This window comes from Rhinopithecus roxellana, chromosome 17 (genome assembly GCF_007565055.1).
Source record: "Rhinopithecus roxellana isolate Shanxi Qingling chromosome 17, ASM756505v1, whole genome shotgun sequence".
In the NCBI taxonomy this organism is placed as follows: Eukaryota; Metazoa; Chordata; class Mammalia; order Primates; family Cercopithecidae; genus Rhinopithecus; species Rhinopithecus roxellana.
In genome coordinates, this window is record NC_044565.1 from 108,715,536 (window position 1) to 108,739,171 (window position 23,636).

Sequence of the window (23,636 nt, forward strand, 5' to 3'; positions counted from 1 at the left end):
ACAATGTGTTCAAGAGGAGTTTTGTGATAGTGGGGATCCCTGGTAAAGGTAGCTCCAAAACCAAGTAGAAGTGGGTGACAAGAGAGCCTGGAGAAATCCTGTGCGGGGGCAGCAGGGGGAGGTGAAGGCACCTTCCTGCCCAGACGTGCCTTCTCAACACACCTGCAGCTCCCTCTGTGTTTTAGAGATGACAAAAGGCCAAAGGCAAAGATCTGAGCAGACGCCTCCAAGAAGATACACAGATGGCAAGTGAGAAGATGAAAAGCTGTTCCACATCATATATCATCAGAGAAATGCAAATTAAAACAACAATGAGACACACCTAGTGGATATTACACACCAATCAGAATGGCCCAAATCCAGGGCACTGATAGCATCAAATGCAGTGAGGACATGGAGCAACAGGAACTCTCATTCATTGTTGGTGGGAAGCAAAATGTGTGAACTCTGTGAAAAACAGCTCGGTGGTTTCCTTCAAAACTAAACATCCCCTTACCACACAATCCAGCAATCACGCTCCTTGGTATTTGTGCCGATGAACCAAAAACTAACTGTCCACACAGAAACCTGGGCACAGATGTTTATAGCAGCTGTGTTTATCATTGCCAAAACTTGGAAGTAACCAAGATGTCCTTCAGTAGGTGAAGGGATAAATAAACTGATACATCCCGGCCGGGCACGGTGGTTCATGCCTGTAATCCCAGCCCTTTGGGAGGCCAAAGTGAGTGAATCACTTGAGGTCAGGAGTTCGAGACCAGCCTGGCCAACAAGGTGAAATCCCGTCTCTACTAAAAATACAAAAATTAGCCAGGCATGTTGGCAGGCACCTATAGTCCCAGCTACTCAGGAGGCTGAGGCGGGAGAATAGCTTGAGCCCAGGAGGTGGTGGTTGCAGTGATCTGAGATCCTTCCACTGCACTCCAGCCTGAGCAACAGACTGAGACTGCATCTCTAAATAAGTAAATACAGTTACATCCAGACAATGCAATATTATTCAGCACTGAAAACAACGGAGGTACCAAGCTTTGAAGTGAAGTGGAGGAAACATAAATGCTTCCGATTATGTGGCATTATGGGAAGGGCAGAACAACGCAGACAGTAAAAAGATCAGTGGTTGCCTGGGATTGGAGGAAAGAACAGAAGAACAGGAGGAGCATGGGGGATTTTAGGGCAGTGAAACTATTCTGTTAAAATGGTGGACACATGTCATTACACGCTCTCCACACTCATAGAATGTACAACACCAAGAATGAACCCTAATGTTAACACTGGGCTTTGGGTGGTGCTGACGTGCCCAGGGGGGTCGTCACAAATGGACAACCGATTGGGGGGGGGCTGTGCGTGTGCTTGGGCAGGGGGGATGTGGGAAACCTCTGTACTTTCCTCTCAATTTCGCTGGAAACGAACACTTCTCTAAAAAAATAAAAGACTTTTTTTTTTTTTTTTTAAACTACCATCTTAAACAAAAAGAAGAGGCCCCAGGTAAAATACCTCGACCCATAACTTTTCACTGAGAAGGGACTTTCTCACTGGTGGAAGGAGGACACACCAGGTCATTATTTGAGTAATGCAGGCAGGAGACCCTGTCTGGATTGAGTAATCCAGGCATCCGCTTCAGCCATGAGACTACCTCGGGCGAAAATAGCTTTGCGGTTGTTTTTCTTCTTTTCACCCAATAAGTCTTTGGGGGTTTGTGGCATGTCCCACTTAACAATGAACTCTCAGTTCCCCTTTCTCATTCTCCCCAGGGAGCCGAGGTGCCCTGTGGGGAAAGTGGCCACCTGCACCAGGTGTGAGAGGAGCTATACCTGGACCCAGGCCCTGTGTCCTCGTCCTGCCTCTGCATCCAGGATCCCTGCAGGAGGCCCTGTCTGCAGAAGATTTGAAAAGTAGCCTTGCTGTGAAAGTGCGTTTGTGTCCCCGAGGGGAGAAGCAAGTCACAGTCAGGGCACCGGTTCCTGTCATCTGGTGCAGCACAAAGCAGGCCCCAGGACATGGGGTGCAGACAGGAGTACAGAGAGGGTGGGTGCTACCGGGGTGCACAGGCGGCTTAGGAGGATGGAGATGGCAAACTTGCCCTCATCACGCCAGGGCCACATTTAGGGCCGGAGGACCAGAAGATCCCCAAAGCCTCTGGTGCTTCTGGAGGCCAGTGGCGAGCAGTGTCGGGGGACCCTGCAGCCACCACTCAGGCCCACCTGCTTGTCCCTCAGCTGGCGGCCATACTCCAGGTCTCTGGGACGCGGAGTTTGGGCTTCTCTCCTGAGCAGCAGTTATCTGCGTGCCCTCAGCATCCCACGGATTTGCTTTGCCTCTGAGGGAATAATTAAGGAGCGTTAGTATGATATCAGAAAATTGTTAATTATGGCGAAGAGCTAACATGGCGAGCTGGGAACTTGTGGAGCTCTAGTTAGTGATGACAGAAGAGGAAAATCTTTGACTGTTTTGTGCTGCACCCAGGTTCTCAGGAGGCGGCGAGAGATGAGACTTGGCACCACGCCACGCTCGGAGCCCCTGGTCCTCGAGACACTGCTTTCCTCATGGGAGTCTGGAGCAGAGGCAGTCAGCTGGGAAGCTCAGGATGGAGTGAGGGAGGAGAACAACTTGGGGCGCTGGGCTGCAGAGATCTAATGCCCCAAGAGGGACTGGCTGTGGCCTCTGCCCACCCCAAACTCACACACACTGTCGTGCTTACACACGTGTACACACTCACACACATTTCCACACTTGCATACACACTTGCATGCCCAAGCTCACACACCACACTCACACAGCTTAGTCACACACGCATATACACATTAACACACATACACACTCACATCTGCACATCCACACACACAGAGTTATGCACCACAGACACACTCCCACATTCACACACCACTATCACACACGTCTCTTCACACACACACAATCACTCGCATACACACTCTCACACATGGACACACTGACACACACTCCATTACACACCTGCCCTCTCTCACACATACGCACAAACACACACACTTCAAGCCAAATTAGAGCTCTTTTCCATATTGGTCTGGACGAGAACTGGGTGCATGATCCCCTCCAACCACAAGGGGGAAAATGAGGAAGTGCGTCCTCCATGTCCTCAGATGCTGGAGAACAGAAGTATACGCCAGCTCTGATGGGCACCACACATGAACAGGAGGGATCGAAACAGAAAAGGGTGTCTCCTGACGCGTGGTGTTGACAGAGCCCAGTTCTGCCTCATGCCAAGCACCACCTCATCCCTTGATGATGGAAAATGGTTGCAAGTCTTGTTTCCTGGCCCCCGTCTCTGTGTTGGTACAGAGTAAAGACTTGAGCCTCCCTTCCAAAGACAGGAGTCCTGCTGAGCTGACCCGCCAGCTGACAGATGAAGCCATGCCATCTGCTGACCAAGTTCCCCAAGACCCCTTGAGACTCAATTTCTGAAGAAGGTCTGCTCAGAATTCCCTGTCTCCATGCTCTGCCCAGCTGTTGGGACACCCATAGCCTCTGTGGAGCCTCTTGGACTGACAGCAGGGCTGGATGACCGGCCCCCTCTTGACTGTGCCAGCACCTCTACTGCCATGTTCTGCCTGGGGGACTGGAGTTCCTTCTAGCCCTGGAAGAGGGCGCTACCCCTAGGATCTGTCCCACCCCAAAGATGGAGTCCTCCCAGTCTACAGGGGTCAGCTCACATGACCAGCAGCCTCCTAAAACATGAAGGCCTTTCATTTAGAGAGCTCAATAAAGGATATGACCAGAGAAATGAGCAGCAAGGCTGAGATGAGGGAGCCACACTGGGATACAGCCTAAATTAGTTTTGACCCCCCTGCAAATCCTTCCTTGTTCCTTCCCTTAGTTAACTGAAAACCCAATAGCAGTTCAGTCCAATTCAGAACCCAAACACTGAGCCAGGCACTGTATAAATGCCTGGGACCAGTAGTGAGTAACAGACTAAAAAACATGGCCTTTCCCCTGTGGGATGTGTAGTCTATGGGGAAGATGGATATTAAACAAGTGTGAAAGTATGAAAAACCTATATGTACGTGGGTGGGTGTATTAGAGCTCTATAGAAACACATACAAAATGGAGAAATTATCCTAGTCTAGTGGCTCAGGAAAGAGCCTCCTAGGAAAATGGCATTTAATATGAAACTCAAAGTACGTAACAGTGCTTGGCCAGGGTAACAGGGTGTGTGGCTTAAAGATGGTCACAAGATTAAAGATACACATTAAAGGTCATACCTTCTTTGCTCCTCCTTTCTCTGAAAGAGTTGAATTCCTAGTCCTCTTCCCCTGGACTCTGGGCTGGCCCTAGCCTTGCCTATAGAATGTGGTAAAAGTGACTTTCTGGGTCTTCTGAGGCTGTCAGGAGAAGCTTTGAGCTTCTGCCCATACCTTTCAGAAAACATGCCCGGGGGAAGCCAGAGGCTGTGTAAGGAGTACAGCTATCCGAGACCACCATGCTGTGAGGAAGCCCAAGTTAGCCTCATGGAAAGGCAGTGTGGAGAGAGGGATACCTAACCAGTCCCCTGCTATTCCTGCCACCCCAGCAGAGCCCAGGCAAGTGAGTAAGGAAGCCAACCCCAGCCACCCTCTGACTATAACTGTAGGAGAAACCCCCAGTGGGAACCACCTATATAAGCCCAGTCCACCAACAGAATTGTGAGAAATAATAGGAAGTTATGCTTTACACCACTGAGTTTTAGAATAATTTGTTCTACCACTATAGATAACTGGATAAAGGAGTGGAAAAGAATTCCACGTGGAGGAACAGCATGTGCAAAGGCCTAGACTGCACCCTCAGACCTCCTTCAGAGAATACAGCTTTTAAACCGTCTTAGAACCAGCTCCTCAGGACCAGCTGCAATACCTCACCCTCGGGCACAGGACAGACAGAGAGTTTTTTTTTTTGGTTTGTTTTTGCTTTTTTTTTTGAGATGGAGTCTCATTCTGTCACCCAAGCTGGAGTGCAGTGATGCAATCTTGGCCCACTGCAACCTCCGCCTCCCAGGTTCAAGCAATTCTCCTGCTTCAGCCTCCCAAGTCGCTGGGACTACAGGTGCATGCCATCATGCCTGGCTAATTTTTTTTTTTTTTTTTTTGTATTTTTAGTAGAGACAGGATTTCACCCTTCCTAAAACATGAAAGCCTTTCTTTTAGAGAGCTCATGGAAGGATATGACCAGAGAAATGAGCAGCAAGCCTGTGACGAGGGAGCCGCCCTGGGATACAACCTAAATTAGTTTTGACCCCCCTGCAAATCCTTCTTTGTTCCTTCCCTCAGTTAACTGAAAACCCAGTAGCAATTTAGTTCAAGCTAGCCTCATGGAAAGGCAGCGTGGAGAGAGGGATACCCAACCAGTCCCCTGCTGTTCCTGCCATCCCAGCAGAGCCCAGGTAAGGGAGTAAAGAGCCTTCGATGGTTCCAGCCCCAGCCACCCTCTGACTGTAACTGAGAAGCCCTGAGTGGGAACCACCTTTATCCAGTTTTCTGTACTGGTGTAACAAATCATTCTAAAACTCAGTGGTTTAAAGCAATAACTTATTATTATTTTCCATAATTCTGTTGGCTGACTGGACTTACATAGGTGGTTCCCACTCAGGGCTTCTTACACAGTTATAGTCAGATATCGGCCAGGCTGGTTTCGAACTCCTAAACTCAAATGATCTGGCTGCCTCGGCCTCCCAGTGTGGTGGGATTACAGGATGAGCCACCGTGCCCAGCCCAGAGATAGACTTTTAATCCATCCACAGATGAACCGGGGAGTGGAGTGATTCATCAATGTTTTAAAACTGTATTTAAGTTAGTTTGGAGATGGGTGCATTAAATTTCTCCTGGGGAGAGGACCGATCAGATTTAGAAAGCACCTGAGAACACTTTAGGAACACCAGGGATTCACAATCGTGTTTTCTGAGTTGGCCATGATTATGCTGGGGAAGTAACAACATATGCACCTAGCTGGATACAGTGTAGATTCCTCAAAAGAAGAACCAAGGGAGGTCATGAGATTTGAGGTAAGAAATAGAGATTTCCTACTTATTCTATGCTGATTTAGTTCATAAAAATAAGCATTTCCTCCTTGAGGTCTAATAATGTGTGGGGCTGGGAAACATTTAGTAAAACTGTGAAGAAAATAACCCAAAACAAAAGTCCAGAAAGAGCTGACAGAGTGCAGGGCCTGCTGGGCTCTCCTTGCGTCCAGATGGTCCCTGGGCCCTTGTGGGTGAAGGGCCCTGGCCCCGCTGGAGCCTGTTCAGGGCTGAAGGTGTGAGGTTGGGGTCTCCCAGGCCTCCTCAGAGCAGATGAATGAAGGTGGGGACAGAGGGCAGGGCAGACCCTATCCAGATAGTTCTGTCCCTGGGGCACCCGCCGCGCTTGCATCTCTGCGTGTTTAGACCGCCTCTGCCTCCAGGTGGCACTCTGAGGCCACATCCTGCTTCTCCTGTTTTGAAATAGCCAGGCCACCCTCTCTGGCCTTCAGCCAGTGTCTTCCAGAGAGCCCAAGTCCAGGCCTGTCCTATGGGGTGAGGGAACCCCACACAGTGCCTTCCAGAAGTGGGGGAGACAGTAGCATAACATCCTGCTTCCTCCGGGTCTTGGTGTACCGGTTTCTTTATTCCTGAAGAAACATAATTCACAACCTATCCTCTTCAGCCTGTGAAACTGGAGTGTTTGTGAGAGGGCCAGGCCAGCACCGCGTTTTCTCTCTTCACCCCACCTGATATTCCAGCATCTGATGAAGGCTGTCTCCAGAGCCCGGGGGTGCAGGAGGCCGCCTGGACGGATTTCCCCACTCTTGTTCCCTTCCACCGCCACCTCACGTTCTTTCCATTAGGTCTCATTCGCCGGTTCCTGGAGGTCTGAGCACACAACGCCCACCTCGGACAGCTGCCTCATCTCCTGGGCAGTCCACACCACATCAGGCAGGAGGTGGCCGACAGCGCATCCCCAGCGCGGCCGATGGAGGGAATTTGAGTGCAAGAAGCAAGGGGACAGCTGTTCCTGCTCTGTGGGGAGTCCCTTTTCGGCTCTCACCCAGTCAGCAAGTGACTCTTCTCTACACAGAGGCAGGGGATGAACCTCCTCTCTAGTTTTGGCAGCAGAGGCCGTGAGACCCATGGCGAGAGGCCAGAGCTGTGCAGGCTGCAGGGGGCACCAGCTCAGAGATTCCGAACGGAGGAAGGCACTTTCCAGAGAGTACTGCAGGGGGTCAAGCCTTCTCCACAGTCCCACCAATAAGACCCCTGGGGCTCAGCCTAAACCCAATCCTAGAAATGACATCCCAGCACAAGCTTTGCAGGATAAATAAAATCTAGAGAGGAGAAAAGGCAGACCCAGGCAATGAGAAATACAGGTGGTCTGGACCAGCTCAGAACAGACACAGCACCTTTTCCACGTGCAGTGAATGATGTTCTCATGTTTGCTGGTGTGAGGAATTGAACATTAATATCAGAATCATTCTGCATTATCTACAGCTGGCTTTATGTTATGTTAAAGTCAACTGGATGACAAACTGTCTTTTGTCTTCATTCTAGAGCAAAGGCTAACTATTCCTTTCATAGTCTTTAGGGACACTCACGTTAATTAAAACTCTTCTGGGGTTCGTCATGAGTAGAGTTCTAGTTTGGGCGCCCAGAGGAGCCAAATGAAGCGACTGCCAGCACTTACGGAGAGCTGCTCTGAGAAGCCACGTTCCTGCCTGGTTCTCCATGGGCTACGAGCAGTATAGCAGAAAACACATAGAAACACCCAGTCTCAGCCTGATTTCCCCTAAAGTACATCCCAAGACAAGGGTGATGGGATTGAGGTTTATTCAGGGATGCAATCCCCAACAGTAGGAGTGAGGGGCGGGAGAGAGGGCAGGGAGGAGAGGCATTATGGCATTGGGCACCACAACAGGTCACAGATGCTCTCAAGAATCTTCTGAACCCACTTGAGAAACCAGGGAGCACATTGACTCCCCGCTCATGCCTCACAGGTCAAGCGGCTCCTCCCAGGGTGTGAACTCTGCTGCACTCCCAGGTGACGGGGATGTGAAATGGTTCCAGGTGCCCCACACCTGGGCATCACAGGGAGGTCCTGAGGCAGGGTCCTGTCTGTCAGTTCTTCACTCCGGGGTGAAGCTGGTTGCCACCAGATGGGACCCAGGTTCCTGAAGCAGTGGTGAGGTCTGCAGGAGCTGGGTTGAGTTACCAGAGACGTTATCCACACAAGTGTGGACCACCATGGGGAACAGGTCAGTGTTTAGACCACAATTCTCCATAGAAAGAGTGTTATGAATAAACAGTGACTAGCAGAGCTTGTAGTCGAGTCCACAAACAACTAGAACCCCCTTCTGAATAAACTGCCCTGAGAAAAACATCAAGGCTCTTGCGATGAAAGTCAACAGAAGAGGAATCATCTGGAGTAGAAGAGTATGTTTAATGTTCATCGTGGATGCTGGTGCTTGAGGAAAGCAGCCTTCCTTGGAGAAATGGAATGAGGTCATTAGAGACAGCATTGAGACTGAAAGGTGCTTCTGGCTCTCTTTCAGAGCTTTAGAAATGGAAGGCCCAGGAGCATCATTGCAGTGACCCCCCCAGCAAAACACAGGCGTGTGCTTTTCCTCAGTACACTTTGATCACCAACACCACATCCACATTGTTCGCCCCTAATTTTGGTTAGTATTTAGCTCCCAAATAGAAGGAAGAGAGGGATTGAAAACGGATAGAGATTTTCCTGGAGAAACTCCTTTGAGTTGCAAGAGAATGAGAAGGAGGAAGAGATTAGAGAATAAAGATGGGCGTGTGTGAGGGAGGATGCCCACAGTGCGATGAACTAGCTCTGCACATCACTGCCTGGTCACTAAAGACAAGAGGGCCATGGCGGAGGGTGGGAGGCACATGGCATAGATTGGCTCCTCTCAGAAGGATGGGCAGAGGGAGGAGGGAGCCAGCCCTCAGGAGTTGGTAGGAGGGGACACCGTTGACCCCAGGAGCTGGGTTGCTGCCGACGATGGGGCTAGCATAGTGCAGGGCCGAGGACCAGGGCAGCTATTGTTCGTGTGAATGGAAAACTGTGTTGTTTCTTAGGGAAGTGGTGCAGGGCTTGGGAACGAACTCCAGTGGCTAGTTTGCATTTTTAAAAATGTTATGCTAATAATATGTCACTGCAATGGAGAAAAGGGTCTGATCTTCTGTGGAGTCCAGATTCTATCCCTGAACTATTCTTGCAGGTAAAGATTTATATAAAATGCTCAGAGGAGGCTGTAATAGATTTTGAGACATATTTCATAATATTTTCTAGCATGCCACTTGATGTCACAGGCAGATTTATGAAAAGGCAGTATTTATTATACAGTATTCATGTTTTATTAAATCTGATTACATTGCAGGAAAGAGAGAGTAGTGACGGCAGCCTCCAGGCTGAGCTGGGGCTGAGTCCCCCGCCCCTACCTGACACCAGGATGAGGACCCAGACGTTGCATTGTGGGCTCTCAGCTCTGTCAATGCCTCCCTCAGATAACCTGGGTTGGGGGGCATCCCTTGCCTTCTCTGACTCTCACTCTGTAGGAAAAGAACTGTGCTTGCCCCTCTTCCCACCTGAGCAGGCAGGCGGCAGTGTGAGCAGAGTATTAATAACACATGGGGAGAAAGAGGACCTCTCACCTGCGGGAGAAAGGAGCCTGGTTGGCTATCCAGCCTGCAGAGCCTGAAGGTTCTCTAAGGAGTCACACAGTGCAGAATTCATACCTGGGTCTCAGCCCTCCCAGCTCCCCAGCCAACCTGCCCTCCTTGGAAACCTGAGAAGATTCACTTCCAACAGGCCCCCCGGGCCAAGAATCCAATTGGCCTGGCTCCCCTCTGATCTCTGGGAGTCTGTGAGCAGGAGGTCCCGGCAGCTGGTGTAACTCGACCCCTGCACAACCCAGGTTCTTGTCTTTTCCTGGACAAGATTTATACGCGGCAGGGTTTAGTCTTTACCACAGATAGACATTCCCGGGAGAGGCCCCGAACTCCCGTGTAGCACAGCCCCTCAGTCCCTGCAAGCTAACTGGAAGATGGGCTTTTAGATACAGTTGGGTTGATACCCAAGGAAAAGAGGATTTGTATGAGGTTGAGGAACACTTTGTACAACCCGATGGACTGTGCTGACCCTTGGCGGGGAGGAAAACAAGGGGCTTTGTCAGCTGTGACAGTGTGAAGGAGTCAAGGCTTAGGCTCCGGAGATGAGATAAAAACAGATCTGAGGCCCGGCTACCTTGTGTACTCCTTGTGTGACCTTTGGCACTAACATCCTATGTCTCAGTTTTTCTACCTGTATAACAAGGAGGATAACAACCTCGTTGGGTTGCTGTGAAATAATTAATATGAGGCACAGCCCTGGCACAGAGAAAGAAGTCAATAACTGTTAGCCATTACTGAGAGGTCATTTTATTCATTTGAAGCCACAGAGCCAATGACTTTGCTGTTGTTTGATACAGGTCACTACTGACCAGTGGATGGTGTTCCCATCCAGGGGTGTCGCCCAGGAAATGATGGGGGAACAGAGAAGCAGGCCCCGGCTGTGATCCGTCCCCACCCAACGCTAGGTCCACACTGGCCAATGCCTGAGGGCTAAGGATGTTAGAGTTAGGAGGGGATGCTAAGTGACGTGAAATAATGAAATATCTTGTGCACAAAGCATCCCATGTGTCTGGGGAGTGCAGACATTCGCCACAGGAGGCCATGCATCCCATGGGTGCACCTCTGCACTTTTCCACCGCAGGACCTGAGAATGTGCTTGGGCTGCAGTGACTGCCCTTTTATTTACCTGGCGAAGTCAGCTCCAGACAGACTGGGCCTGGCCGCGGATCTGAGTCCTAATCAGCTCCTCACATCTCCCTCTCTTTAAGGAACCCAGGACACTCATCACATCCCCAGGGAGGGGCTGCCGCTCTGCCAGCATCTGCAGTGGATGCAGGGCGGGCCTCATTCAGCCTTTAGGCAGTGGCCAGGGAGAAAAAGGGATTTTTTAACTTTGCCGACAGTTTCAATGAAAAAACTGTCCGTTGGCCATACCGCAGTGACATTTGTATTTTTTCAACGATTACTCAAAATTACTTTCAACCTCCATTTTAGTTGGTCTTTAAAGTTGTCCTGGTCTATCGATGTGTAACTCAGGGCCCCAAGAAACTGTGACAACAGCCCCTACACCTCACTCTAGGTCTCCCATACGCACTCTCGGGGGTCGCATTGGAGGAACCCCTTTTCCATGCGGACACCCCAAGAAAGGACCGGGACTGTTACAAGAAGGGTTTTAATGTCCTTGGAATTGGATGCAGCCCTTCTTTCATTGAGTGTATATGTGCTACGGGCACAGCTGGCTGGAAGAGGCCCTGCCCTCAGGGGCTTCCACTCAGAGAGAGATTCTACATGGCTTCAGCCTGTCCTGCTGCTGGGGACTTGCTGGTCAGCTCTCCCTGTTGGACACCCACCCCTTCCCCAGCAGATAGTGCTGGGGTGCATCGTAAGAGAGGAGGTGACACACCTAGGGAGGAGGTTGGTGGAGGGGAGGCCCATGGCTCCGTGACACTCATGCCCCTGTGGACGTCTGCCCTGCGCTGCGCCTGTCACCCGGCCCCTGAGAGACGGTAGATAATGACTGCAGGGACTCCTGGGAAGGTTTCCCTTCCCACCGCTACATTAAAGAACTCTTATTCCATCAGAGTTTTCTTTTGTTTTTTGTTTTGTGTGTGTGTTGCGGGGGTTGGGGGGTGTTGGCCTAAGTCTAACTAAGTCTAATTGGTGCAGTCATTATGTCAGAGTGAATGTTATTATTTTAGTCAAAAGCAGTAAACTAGAAAAGACAGTCTGTATGACAGCTTTCCTCTCTGCCCCAGGGCTAAGGTTTTTAGGAGAGGCCCAGCAAGACCTGAGTGTTTACTGTTGTCATCAACCCAGACCTTCCAGGTTCCCAGAGAACAAATAGAAGACGGACCTGATGAGTTTTGCCTCCCATAATCTTAAGTGAAGCTGTGAAGGTTCGCATATCTAGACTACGTCTACCTAGAGGGGGAAGACAGTTCCGCTTTCCTTTCCTCCTAGGAGTTGCTTGTCTGCTCGGTGGGATTCCTCACCATCGAGTGCCGAACACAGTAACGGGAGGGCAGTGTGCGTTTGTTGAATGAATGAATGAAATATTCAGAGTCCGTGTGTGTGATGCACTGTACCATGTTAGTGCTGCGCGAAGCAAATTAAACACAAGCCTCACCTTTGGTGAGCTCACGTCCTTCTCACCGCCTGCTGGCTGCTGGGTGACATGAGAAAACATACAGAAAGGAATTCGTGTTTATACTTCCACCCAGCAAAATGCATATCTGATTACAGAAAAATCAGAAATGTCTGTAGATAGAAGTGGGGGGTTTTATCAAGTCATCAAAGTAAACCATGTTTTGCAAAATTGCCACAAAATTGTGCATGTTCTCATGGCCCTAATTTAGAATATGTTCCTTAAACAACGAACATCTTTGTTTGATTCCATTTGTTTTGAAGCCCATATTCTACCGATACATTCTTTCCCAGGATGATACAAAAATGTAAGAATGCTAAGTGGAAAAATTAGATCATTTTGTCAGATGCATAGATTTTCCAATTGGCAATTATATAGAAGACTAAAACATGGTTAAGTGTAATCAATAAGCATTCAGTCTAATTATCATCTAATAGTTTGGAACCTTGTGCTTTGAGTATCATCTCCCTAAGGTGTTTGTTCGTGTGCTTATTTGAAATCTGTCAGTAAAGACAAATATTTCGTACAGGACATACAACACCCCTCTCCGTGGATGGTTCTTGGAAGGTTTCCTGAGAAGTGAGGGAAATGTCACAGAAAACCCATGGTGATTTTGAGCTGAAATCACTAACTCTGCCTTTGCTGTACTATAATGTGTAATAATTAGAAATAATTCTAGAAATGCTGAAGCCATCTAGAATCTTGCCCTCGCAGTTCTCTTACACCTGAGAACTGTTGTCCATGGCATAGGTTTCTCTTAGAAGGACTTTGAAATGAGCTATTGCATTCGTTTGCTAAGGCTGCCTTTACAAAGTACCACAAACTGAGCAATGGAAACTACAGAGAGGTGTTCTCTTGCAGCTCTACAGGCTGGAAGCCCGAGACCAAGGCGTCAGCAGGTGTCCTTCTGAGGGCTGTGATGGAGAATCTGCTTCAGGCCCTTCTCTTTGGCTTGTAGGTAGCCATCTTCATGTTCACAAGGCATTCCCTCTGTGTGTGGGTCTGTGTCCAAATTTCCCCTTTGTATAAAGTCATACGGATTAGGGGCCCATCCTAATCCAGTGTGATCTCAATAGGCCTATTTCCAAATATGGTCACATTCTGAGGTACAGGGGTTAGGACTTCAACCTGTAAATTTTAGAGGCTGCACTTCAACTCATAACAGCTGTGGTGACAGCTGACTCTGATACATTATTTGAGAGACTGAGGAAGGCTTCTCATTCTCCCCTCTCTCCTCTCCTCCTGCCCCTCCGAGCTCTTTCCCTACCCTTCAGCCACTGATGTCTGAAAACCCTTAGAGACTTGCCCCTTTGCATCTTAAAGTTGGCTTGGTCTCCTGGACTCTCACCCAGATTGCAGTCATGCGCAGGAGAGGCAGCAATAAGCCATTTCCGGTAAGCTCCCGACCGTCCTGGCTCTTAACCTCCATGAGTTAAGGTCTGTCCACACCTTCACTGCCAGGTCCAGCTTTCTGACTGGAAGGCTGGCAGCATACAAGAAAGCCACGGGGCACACTCAGTGGGATGGAGGAAGCAGGTGGGAGATAGGTCTGGAAAGATCCAAAGGCAAAAATCAAAGGCAGCAATATCAGAGCAAGAGAAACCAGGCAGGACCTGGGTTTGAATCTTGACTCTGTTACTTCTGGCTGGGTGACTTGGACAAGTCATCTGACCTCCCCATCTGCTTGATGTGCTTCTTGTCACACCTACCTGCAGGTAAGGCTGGCATAAAACACCCAGGAAATACGTTATGGTGGTTCTAATATCCTCAATGACATCATCATTCTCCCTGGGCCCAGCCCTGGCTGGCAGTAAAGTTGTAAGCTCTGCAGTGCCTCAGAAGACTCAGCGGCTGTGAACTTGCCTTTGCCACAAAAGCTGCTCTTACAGTGAGAACAGGGCCTGGAGCCCCCAGCTCCCCAGGCTCCTGACCTGCGGTTGAGTTCTGCATGCACAGCTAGGGCTGCACAGCTTCCTGAGCAGCGGGGAGGCTGTGGGCAGGAAGGGGAAATGAGAATGGCCGAGTCTGTGCACACCTGGGCTGGATCAATGGCCATGTTGTAGAGCCGGCCCTCTGGGACGGTCTGCAATGCCCGGATCTATAGCTGTGTTAGTCATCGCCTCACCAGCCCTTCGTTTGTTTTTCAAACTTTTGTTAGTGTAACTTGCACCTCCAGTAACTCATCTTTAACTGCCCTGCCTCCTATCTGACCCAGTTTGTTCACCATTCATCTGTTCTTCCTAATACATTTGTTTTTCTTTATGCTCTCTGTCTTAGTCTTGTTCTCTCTCTCTCTTTCTCTTTAATTTTCTTCAGTCAGCTAGAGATGGGGAAGCAGACCACCTAGGACGAAGGAGAGACAGTGCTGAAGGGGAAAAGGCCACCTAGCTACATTAAGCTGGGAAAGTCTGTTTAGCTGACTTTGAGGTCTGCTAGCTCTCGGTCACTCGTCCTAGCAGACACGAGCAGCACCTTCCATTGCTAGGAGTAATCACTTACCCGAATTCCACTTACCTGCAGGCTGAGCCCATTTCAACTGGAGAAGTCCTTAAGAAGGTTGCCTTGCCCAACCACACATTGCACATGAGAAAACCAGGACTCTGGGAAGCTTACCAATTAGTTGTTCAAAGACACATAACCAATTGCAACTCTTGATTCAAGGATCTAAATAAACCTTGCGACGTAGACTTGTCCATACCTTCCTTGGTTTATTCACATGGGAAATTTGTCTCTTAGAGCCTCTGTGAAATATCACTTTGAATGCCCACATGTTTACAAATGTCATGAATAACCTCTCCAGATAGCCATTGAATGGAAGTGTGTTCAGCACTACACTAAGATGGGCCCTGCCTTTTCGTTCTGATTACATGGTGCAAAGTTATATAAAATTCCAAACCTTACAAGAATGTACGTAATCTCATTTCTAGGGACATGCTGCCAAAAATTGGTGCATAATTCTCTGTCTTCTTTTTTACATGGCTACTAACTCTCTTACTGATGCTGTTGATTACTTTGGATGTGGAGTCATACTGCCAATGCTGTTCGGAGCTTGTGTGTTTCACTTTACATGTCAGTAGGGACCTGAAGGTCTAACCCATTCTAAAGACGTGTGCAATATTTCATCGTTCGGCTGTATCAACATTTATTTAATCTTCTTCTTCAGAGTGCATTTGGGTTACTTTTACGCTTTTAATACTTTAAAGTCTTTAAACAAAGCCCCAAGGAACATTCTTGAGGCTTTAGAGGCTTAAATGTTAGAAGTAGAAATACAGAGTTAAAAGATTAGAACTTTAAACATTTCCAGTAGATATTGCTAGGTTGCAAGCCAAGAAGGTGTACTGATTTACACTTGCACCAACAATGTACCTGGGTGCCCATTTACTTCCTATACCCTCACCAGTGCTGAACTTCATCAGCCCATTTTCACACTGGTCAATTTGATAAATGGAATATGTCATTGCGGTTTAGTGAGCACATCTTGATTAGCCCTGGTTTCCTCTTCCTGGCCAGTCACTGCTTCTTGGCTCTTCTCACCCCTTAATGCATATATACATGGGAAGCATCCACACATTTTTAGTCGATGTTTTAGTTAGCAAAACATAGCCAGAAGGCAAATAAATGGCAAATTCACACCCTAAAGTTCAGAGTGGAGAGTAAGTGACTTTCAGACAAGTACCATTATGCACCTCCATTAGCCCGGCTACGTGTCTGTAACCATATTCAAAACTCAAACCAAGAAATTTTCTAGCTGCCTTGACACAATAGGGATGACATTAACTGGATTAGAGCACTGAAGAACAATTCTGTTTCACAGGCAGGTGTCTTCTCCAACCAATCAGGCAGCCACCTCTACAATCCGAGGGTGATGCCTCACATCAGGTAAAACTTGCAGGACCAATAGTGAGAAATGAACCTCGGCCCTGCTTGCCTGCACCACCTCAGTCTTTACTCCTCTTCCACTCTGGCCTGTTGAGCTATTTCCCCTCGCAGCATGGGGCATATGCTGGCTGGTCCCCAATAGACCTCATGTATGGCGGGTGCTGATGGCCATGAGAAGGAAGTTGCTAGGTGGATAGGTTCTGACTCTACCTTGGATCTGATTGGCTCTGGTGTTCATGGGGGTCCACTCTGTTTGGATTCCCCAGACAACTTGACCTGCCTTTCCTCCCACCCGCTCTATTTTAACCTCATTTAATGATGCCTGGAAATGAGCCAGTTCCAAAACTGGCAAGAAACCTGACTTGTCCAGGTGGCCACAAGACCACCCCCAAAGCCAGCTTGGACCTCTGCCCCTGAGTGGAACTGCTCATAAAACATGTTCTGTGTTTCTCCTCTCAGACACATATTTCTGGAATTAATATGTCACCACCCTCACTGGAGTCACTGCCTGATGCAGGGCAAGGCTATGTATACTCATGTACCCTGCAACGATATCTGATTTATTTTTTTAAGAAAAATGCTCACATTTGTAGCACTACATATGTTTCTTTAATTTCCCTAGATTAGTTTTTGAGTACCATGTTGCTTTCATAGCACTCGGCCTAAACACAATTAAGCCTACTTTAAGATTCACACTTGAAGAGTGTGAATAACATAACTCATTCAACCCCACTTATAAAAAGAGGAAACATGCAAGACTCATTAGGGTTTCTTAGGTATTCATTTAGAAATTAATTACCAGTGTTTTTACATCCCATCAGAACCTTCCCAGCTCTCTTTAGGAGACATTCCTAGAATCAGGACTTTATTACCACTTTTGAGCACATTTGCTCCATGACACCGTCTATGAAAAGAAAAATTATTTTCCTTGAATATTCAAACCTGCAGAATATTGTAGACTAAAGCATGAATGAAAACTTGTTTGGGGGTTGTGATGAGTGAGATTTTGTTGCAAAGGGCCCAGAAGATGATTAAGGAGTAAGGAAATGAAATAGTTAAAAGACACTGGAATAATTCAGCCTGGGAAAAACCCCAATAAGTAACTTAGGGGGAAAAAAAAACTCATTAAGTTCTCTCCATCATAAAATTATTTATGCTACTTTTCTTTTTTTTCTTTGTAGAGACAGGGATGGGCTGGTCTCAAACTCCTGGCCTCGATCCTCCTTTCTCAGCCTCCCAGTGTGCTGGGTTTACAGATGTGAGCCACCATGCCTGGCCACATATTCATGCTAATCCTAGAGAACACAATTTTAGAAGAAAGACAAAGGAAAAATCACTCATAAGCCCACCACCTAAAGAAAATGTTGCTAACATTTTTATTAATTTCCAGGCACTTTCTATACACACATTATTTTTACATTGTTGTGATCAGATTATGTATGTAAATACCAGTCATGTCATTGTCCATTGATACGGATTCCCAAGACAGTTTGTTTCATGATCCTGGCTGCTGCTACCCTCCTCAAGCCCTGTTTGTTTATTTGTTTATTCAACAAATACTTACGGAATCCCTCATTAAGGGCCAGGTCCTGAGAAGACTGGAGCGAATCAGACAGAAAGGAACCAGCTCTAATGGAATACACATTCTAGATGAAGGAGATAAATGAGTAAATAAGAGTTAAATGTGATGGGAAGCTACCGGAAATTTGTAAGCAGAGATTAGCGGCATCTACTTTACATGTTTTAAAAGGTTTCCTTCCGTGTGGAGGGTGGACTGCAGGGAGAGGAGAGCAGCAGCGAACAGGGCAGGTGGGAAGCGGCTGCGTTCCTGGAGACCAGAAAGACGGCGGTGTATTAGTCCATTTTCATGCTGCTGGTAAAGACATACCCCAGACTGGGCAATTTACAAAAGAAAGAGGTTTAACTGGACTCGCAGTTCCACGTGGCTGGGGAGGCCTCACAATTATGGCGGAAGGCAAGGAGGAGCAAGCCACATCCTACACAGATGGGGGCAGGCAAAGAGAGAATGAGGGCAGGGAGAAAGGGGTTCCCCTTATCTAAGCATCAGATCGCGTGAGACTTACTACCACAATCACAGTTTAGGGAAAACCACCCCCATGATTCAATTATCTCCCACCAGGGTCTCTCCCACAACACACGGAAATTATGGGAGTACAATTCAAGATGAGACTTGGGTGGGGACACAGAGCCAAGCGCTATCAGGCAGTTTGGCTGGAAGGAATGGAGGGAGGTGGAAAGGAGAGGAATGGACAGCAGTGGGGTCCACAGAGCTTGCTGATGTGTGTTACGAATATTAAACGGATGTGAGGAAAAAGGAGGAATCTAGGATGGCTGTCAGGATTCTAGCTTGAATGACTGGCTGAATGAGGGAGACACAGGTTTGAGGTGAAATGGAGAGCCCTGCTGTGGGTGGGCGAGATGCCCATTAGACATCCAGGAGGACACGTTAAGCTTGTGGTTGGATGAGTGCCTCTGGAGTCCAGAGCCAAAGTCATCTAATGGAGACTTGTTGACACATGGCAGCATATAAAACTGTGAAACTGGAGGAGACCTTGTGGAGAGAGTGTGAATGGAGAAGAGGAAGGCCCTGACTTTTAAAAGCTGAGCAGATGAAAAGGAACAACATGGCCTATACCCCAACCACATGCTCCCTGCCCCCCACCACGGTCCCTGGGATATGTGAAATAAGACAGTAGGCTCTTCTCAATAAATTAGGCCATTTTTATGCAGGAATATGTAGTATCCTATAACCTCTTAAATCTGTGGAATTCAAAGCAGCATTCTACAATTTTGATTTAAAAGATGACAAGTTGTGTATTGACAATCCAATGTTTAAATCACATAATAAAATATATTTAAATTATTTTGTAAGCCCGCATTATAAAAACTTTTATTTTCAAGGGCTGCTTTTAAAATTTGGTGGCATTTTTACACAGTTCTGTGTATATTTTAAAATTTCCTTTGGAACTTACTTCTTGACCAATGGATTATTTAGAAGTGCATTGTTTAATTTACAAGTGTTTAGAGATTTTCCTGACTTCCTTACCTTACTGAGTTCTGGTTTGATTTTATTATGGTCAGAGAACATAATCTGTATGATTTGAATCCCTTTACTTTTTTCTTTCTTTTTTTGTTTTTGAGACCGAGTCTAGTTCTGTCACCAGGCTGGAGTGCAGTGGCACGATCTTGGCTCACTGCAACCTCTGCCTCCCATGTTGAAGTGATCCTCCTGCCTCAGCCTCCCTAGTAGCCAGGACTACAGGTGCGCACCACCACACCCAGCTGATTTTTTGTATTTTTAGTAGAGACATAGTTTCACCATGTTGGCCAGGATGGTCTCGATCTCTTGAGCTCATGATACACCCACCTTGGCCTCCCAAAGTGCCGGGATTACAGGTGTGAGCCATCGCACCCAGCTGAATCTCTTTAAATTTTTTAAGGTCTGTTTTATGGTCCAGGATAGTGTATGTTTTCAAAAAGCCCTTGAAAAAGTTTGATATTCTGTTGTTGTGGGGTGGAATGTTTTATATGTACCTATTAGATCCTACTGGCTAATTGCATTGTTTAGATCTTCTCTCTTCTAGCTAATTTTCTTTCTAGAAATTCTATCAGTTGCTGAGAAGAAGCTGATGAAATATCCAACTACAACTATGGAATTGTTTATTTTTCCTTTCAGTTTTATTAGTTTTGCTTCATGGATTTTGAAGCTCCGTTACTTGGTGTGCACACATTTAGGATTGTTATTTTTTCCTAGTGGATTGATTCTTTTATTATTATATAATATCCCTGTTTGTCCCAAGTAATTTTCTTTGAGATCCACTTAATCATATATTAATACAGCTACCTCTGTTTTTGTATTATTGATTGCATCTATCTTTTTCTATACTTTTGCTTTCAATGTACCTGTCATTGAATTTGAAATAATTTCTTATAAGCAACATATAGTTGAGACACTTTTTAAATCTCTGAACCAATCTCCGCCTTTTAATTAGTATATTTAGACTACTTACATGTAAGGTAATTATCGATATGTTAGAGCTTAAGCCTGCCATTTTATTTTCTGTTTTTTGTAACTTTCCTGTGATTCTCATTTCTGTTTCTTTTTTGTAATTTCCTATAGATTACTTGCACAAGTTTTAGAATTCCATCTTGATGTGTTTATAATGTGTTTGAGTGTATCTCTTTGAATAGCCTGTTCAGTGGTTGCTCTGGGTATTATAGTGAACATATGTGACTTATGTATGACAGCGGTCTACTGCTGTCAACATTTTACCACTGCAAGTGGCATGTGAAAACCTTACTGCCACTGAGGCCCCTTTACCTTCCCCTCATTGACTCAAGTGAGAACTGGTCTTATAATTTTCATTCCCTCAATCAAATATGATTGATGACACTCGTAAGGAATAGGATAGCCTATTGTATGTACCCATATATGTTCTCTTTCCATTGTATTTGCTTCCTGATGCTCAAGATTCTTTCTTTCATCATTACCCTTCTGTTTGAAAACTTGTCTAGCCATTCTCTAAAATTAGGTCTGTTATCTGCACAATCTTTTGGTGTCTTGTCATCTGACAATAGGTTTACTTACCATTTATTCCTGAAGGATAGTTTTGCCAGATATAGAATTTGTGGCTGGCAGGTATTTTTTTTTCCCTTTCAGAGCTTGAAAAACGTGTCACTTTCTTCTGGTCTCCAGAGTTTCAGAGGAAGAGAAATCCACTGTCACGCAAACTGGTATTTCCCCACTATGTGTCATTATCCTCTGGCTGCGTTTAAGAATTCTTTTTGGTCTTAATGTTTTCAGAAGTTGAATTATGATGTGTCTTGGTGTGGATTATTTTGGATGTGTCCTGTTTGGGATTCGCTCACTTCTTGAATGTGTAGGTTTATGTCTTTTTGCCAAATCTGAGACATTTTCAGCCATTCTTTCTTTGAATTCTCTTTCAGCCACAGAATCCTCTGGGACTCTGATGTTACAAATGCTGGATTTTTTTTTGTTGCTATTTTGACACAGGTCCCTGAAGCTCTGTTCTTTTGTTTTTCCGTTTATTTTCTCTCTATTGTTCAGACTGGGTGAAGCCTTCGGGTCCTTCCTCAAGCTTATCAGTTCTGTCCTCACTCAGCTCCACTGTACTATTGAGCACATGTAATACCTTGACAATTTTTCAGTTACTGGGTTTTTCAGTTCTATAATTTCTGATTGTTTCTTTTTTATAACTTCTATTTATTTTCTGAAATTTAAATTTTTCCATTTGTGTCAACAGAATTTGTAATTCATTGTTAAAGCAGTTTTACAATGACCACTTTTAAATACTTGTGAAATACTTTCAACATCTGATTTATGTCAGTATTGGCATCCGTTGATTGTCTCTTTTATTTCAAGTTGTGATTTTCCTGGTTCTTGGTACGATGGGTAACTTTTTACATTATATCCTGAACAGCCTGGCTATTATGTTTGGAGATTATCTTTCTAAGTTTTGTGTGTATGCTGGTTTTGTGGGCTGTGGGTGCAATGCTAATTTCATTTTCACAGCCTTTGTGGTGCTACTTTGGTCTTCCTGGTTTTTCTGGAGCTGCTGAGGCTCCCACTGGACCCTGCTGGTGCTACCTGAGGGGATATGAAGAATTTCCCTAGGCTGGTTCCTTTAAAGGTGGAAAGGGACCCTTCTATGCCTTGGAAATAAAGATCGCTTCCTGGGCAGGATCCCTCTTGCTGGGGCCACCCTGCCACCCATGTCTCTGGGTGGGAGAGAGAAATCTCGGATCCATGGAGACTAAAAGACAGAGAAGACGAGGCTTCCCATGGCAAAACCCCGCTTGCCAATACTGCCCAGCTTCTGGTGCCTCTCAGTGGAGGAGAAAGGTCTCAAGCCTGCAGGAAAGGAGAGTACTTCCCTTGTAGCTTTTTGTCAGTGGATCTCCTGATCCATCCCTCTTGGCATTGTCCAGGGAGCTCTTGTTTCATCCAGCAGAGGAATGAGCCTTCCTGGGCCACTTCCTATTGCACATTTGATGTTGGGAATCACAGATGTGAGTCTCTTTCTTCGAGTGGGTGGAAGGTTGTACACACAGCATAGCCATGCTGCCATGGTGTTCCTCCACTCCTTAGTTTCCAATCAGTTCACCTTCTTCTTTCCACCTTTCAGAGCACCCCTTTGGTTACCTCTTACAATACAGAGAAATTCTTTGGGACTTAGGGCCAAGCAAACAATTCTTAGGCTTGACACCAAAAGCACAATTCAATGGATAATTTGGACCTCATCAAAATTAAAAACTCCTCTATGAAAAATTCTGTGAAGAAGATATAAAGATAAGCTACAGACAGGGAGGAAATATTTCCAAGCCACATATCCAATGAAGGGGGTAGTATCTTAAAACTCAGTAGAATCAAGAGAATAAGAAGACAAGCCACAGAATGGGAAAAACATTTGCCAGAGACACATCTGATAAAGGACTGTTATCAAAAACATGCAAAGAACTCCTAAAACTCAATAGCAAAAAAATCACACAACCCAATTTAGAAATGGGCAAAAGGCCTGAACAGACACCTAACCAAAGGAAATATTCAAATGGCGAATAAGCATTTGAAAAGATGTTCCACAAGGGTACATATTACATAATTCCATTTATGTAATTTAATTGAAGTAAAAATTATAGAAGTAGAAAACAGGTTTGTGGTTGCCAGGGACTAGGGACAGACAGGAGTCTGGGGAAGGAAGTGTGTGTGGCTATAAAACGTCAACAGAGGGACCCCAGTGGTGAGGGAACTGTTCTGTATTTTAACTGTGGTGGTGTGCATACACACACACCCCCTTACATATGTGATAAAATTGCATAGAGTACACACACACAAAGTACCAGCAAAACTGGAGCAATCTAAAATCAGTGGATTTTTATCAGTGTGAATATCCTGGATGTGGTATTGTGCTGTGGTATTGCAAAACATTACCATAGGAGAAAACTGGATAAAGGTATCTCTGTGTTATTCTGAACTTGAATCTATAACTATTTCAAAAGTTTTAAATTGCTTTAAAAATAATCAGTGGGCAATTTACTTCTTTGGGTGAACTGAAGCTGGGGTGTGTGTGTGCAGGTGTGCATGTATGCAATACAGTACAGAGTCTCAGGTTTAGTATTTGTGATTTTGGGGTCCCATGGGGTTAACTGGCAACTCAGTTGTCAGCCTCAACCCTTCCTGGATTCTGGAGAATGAGGACACTTAGAGGAACTCCTCTTTGTCACTTCTCCCCTTCCAAATACTACTGATTCCAACATTTCACACAGGTGTCTGCATCAATTCTAAAAAGAGAGACCTTGGTCTAGGTGAGGCTTTCCCTAGCGATAACACTTTTCTGTTGTTTTTTGATTGTTTGCTTTTTAATGGGAAAAATGGTGGGAAAAGGGTGGGGAAAAAATGGGAAAATTTTCTACCACTGTGGTAGAAAATTAAATAGTTTATAAAGTTTCAATACTCATTATAAGATCTTAAGTGCTGTG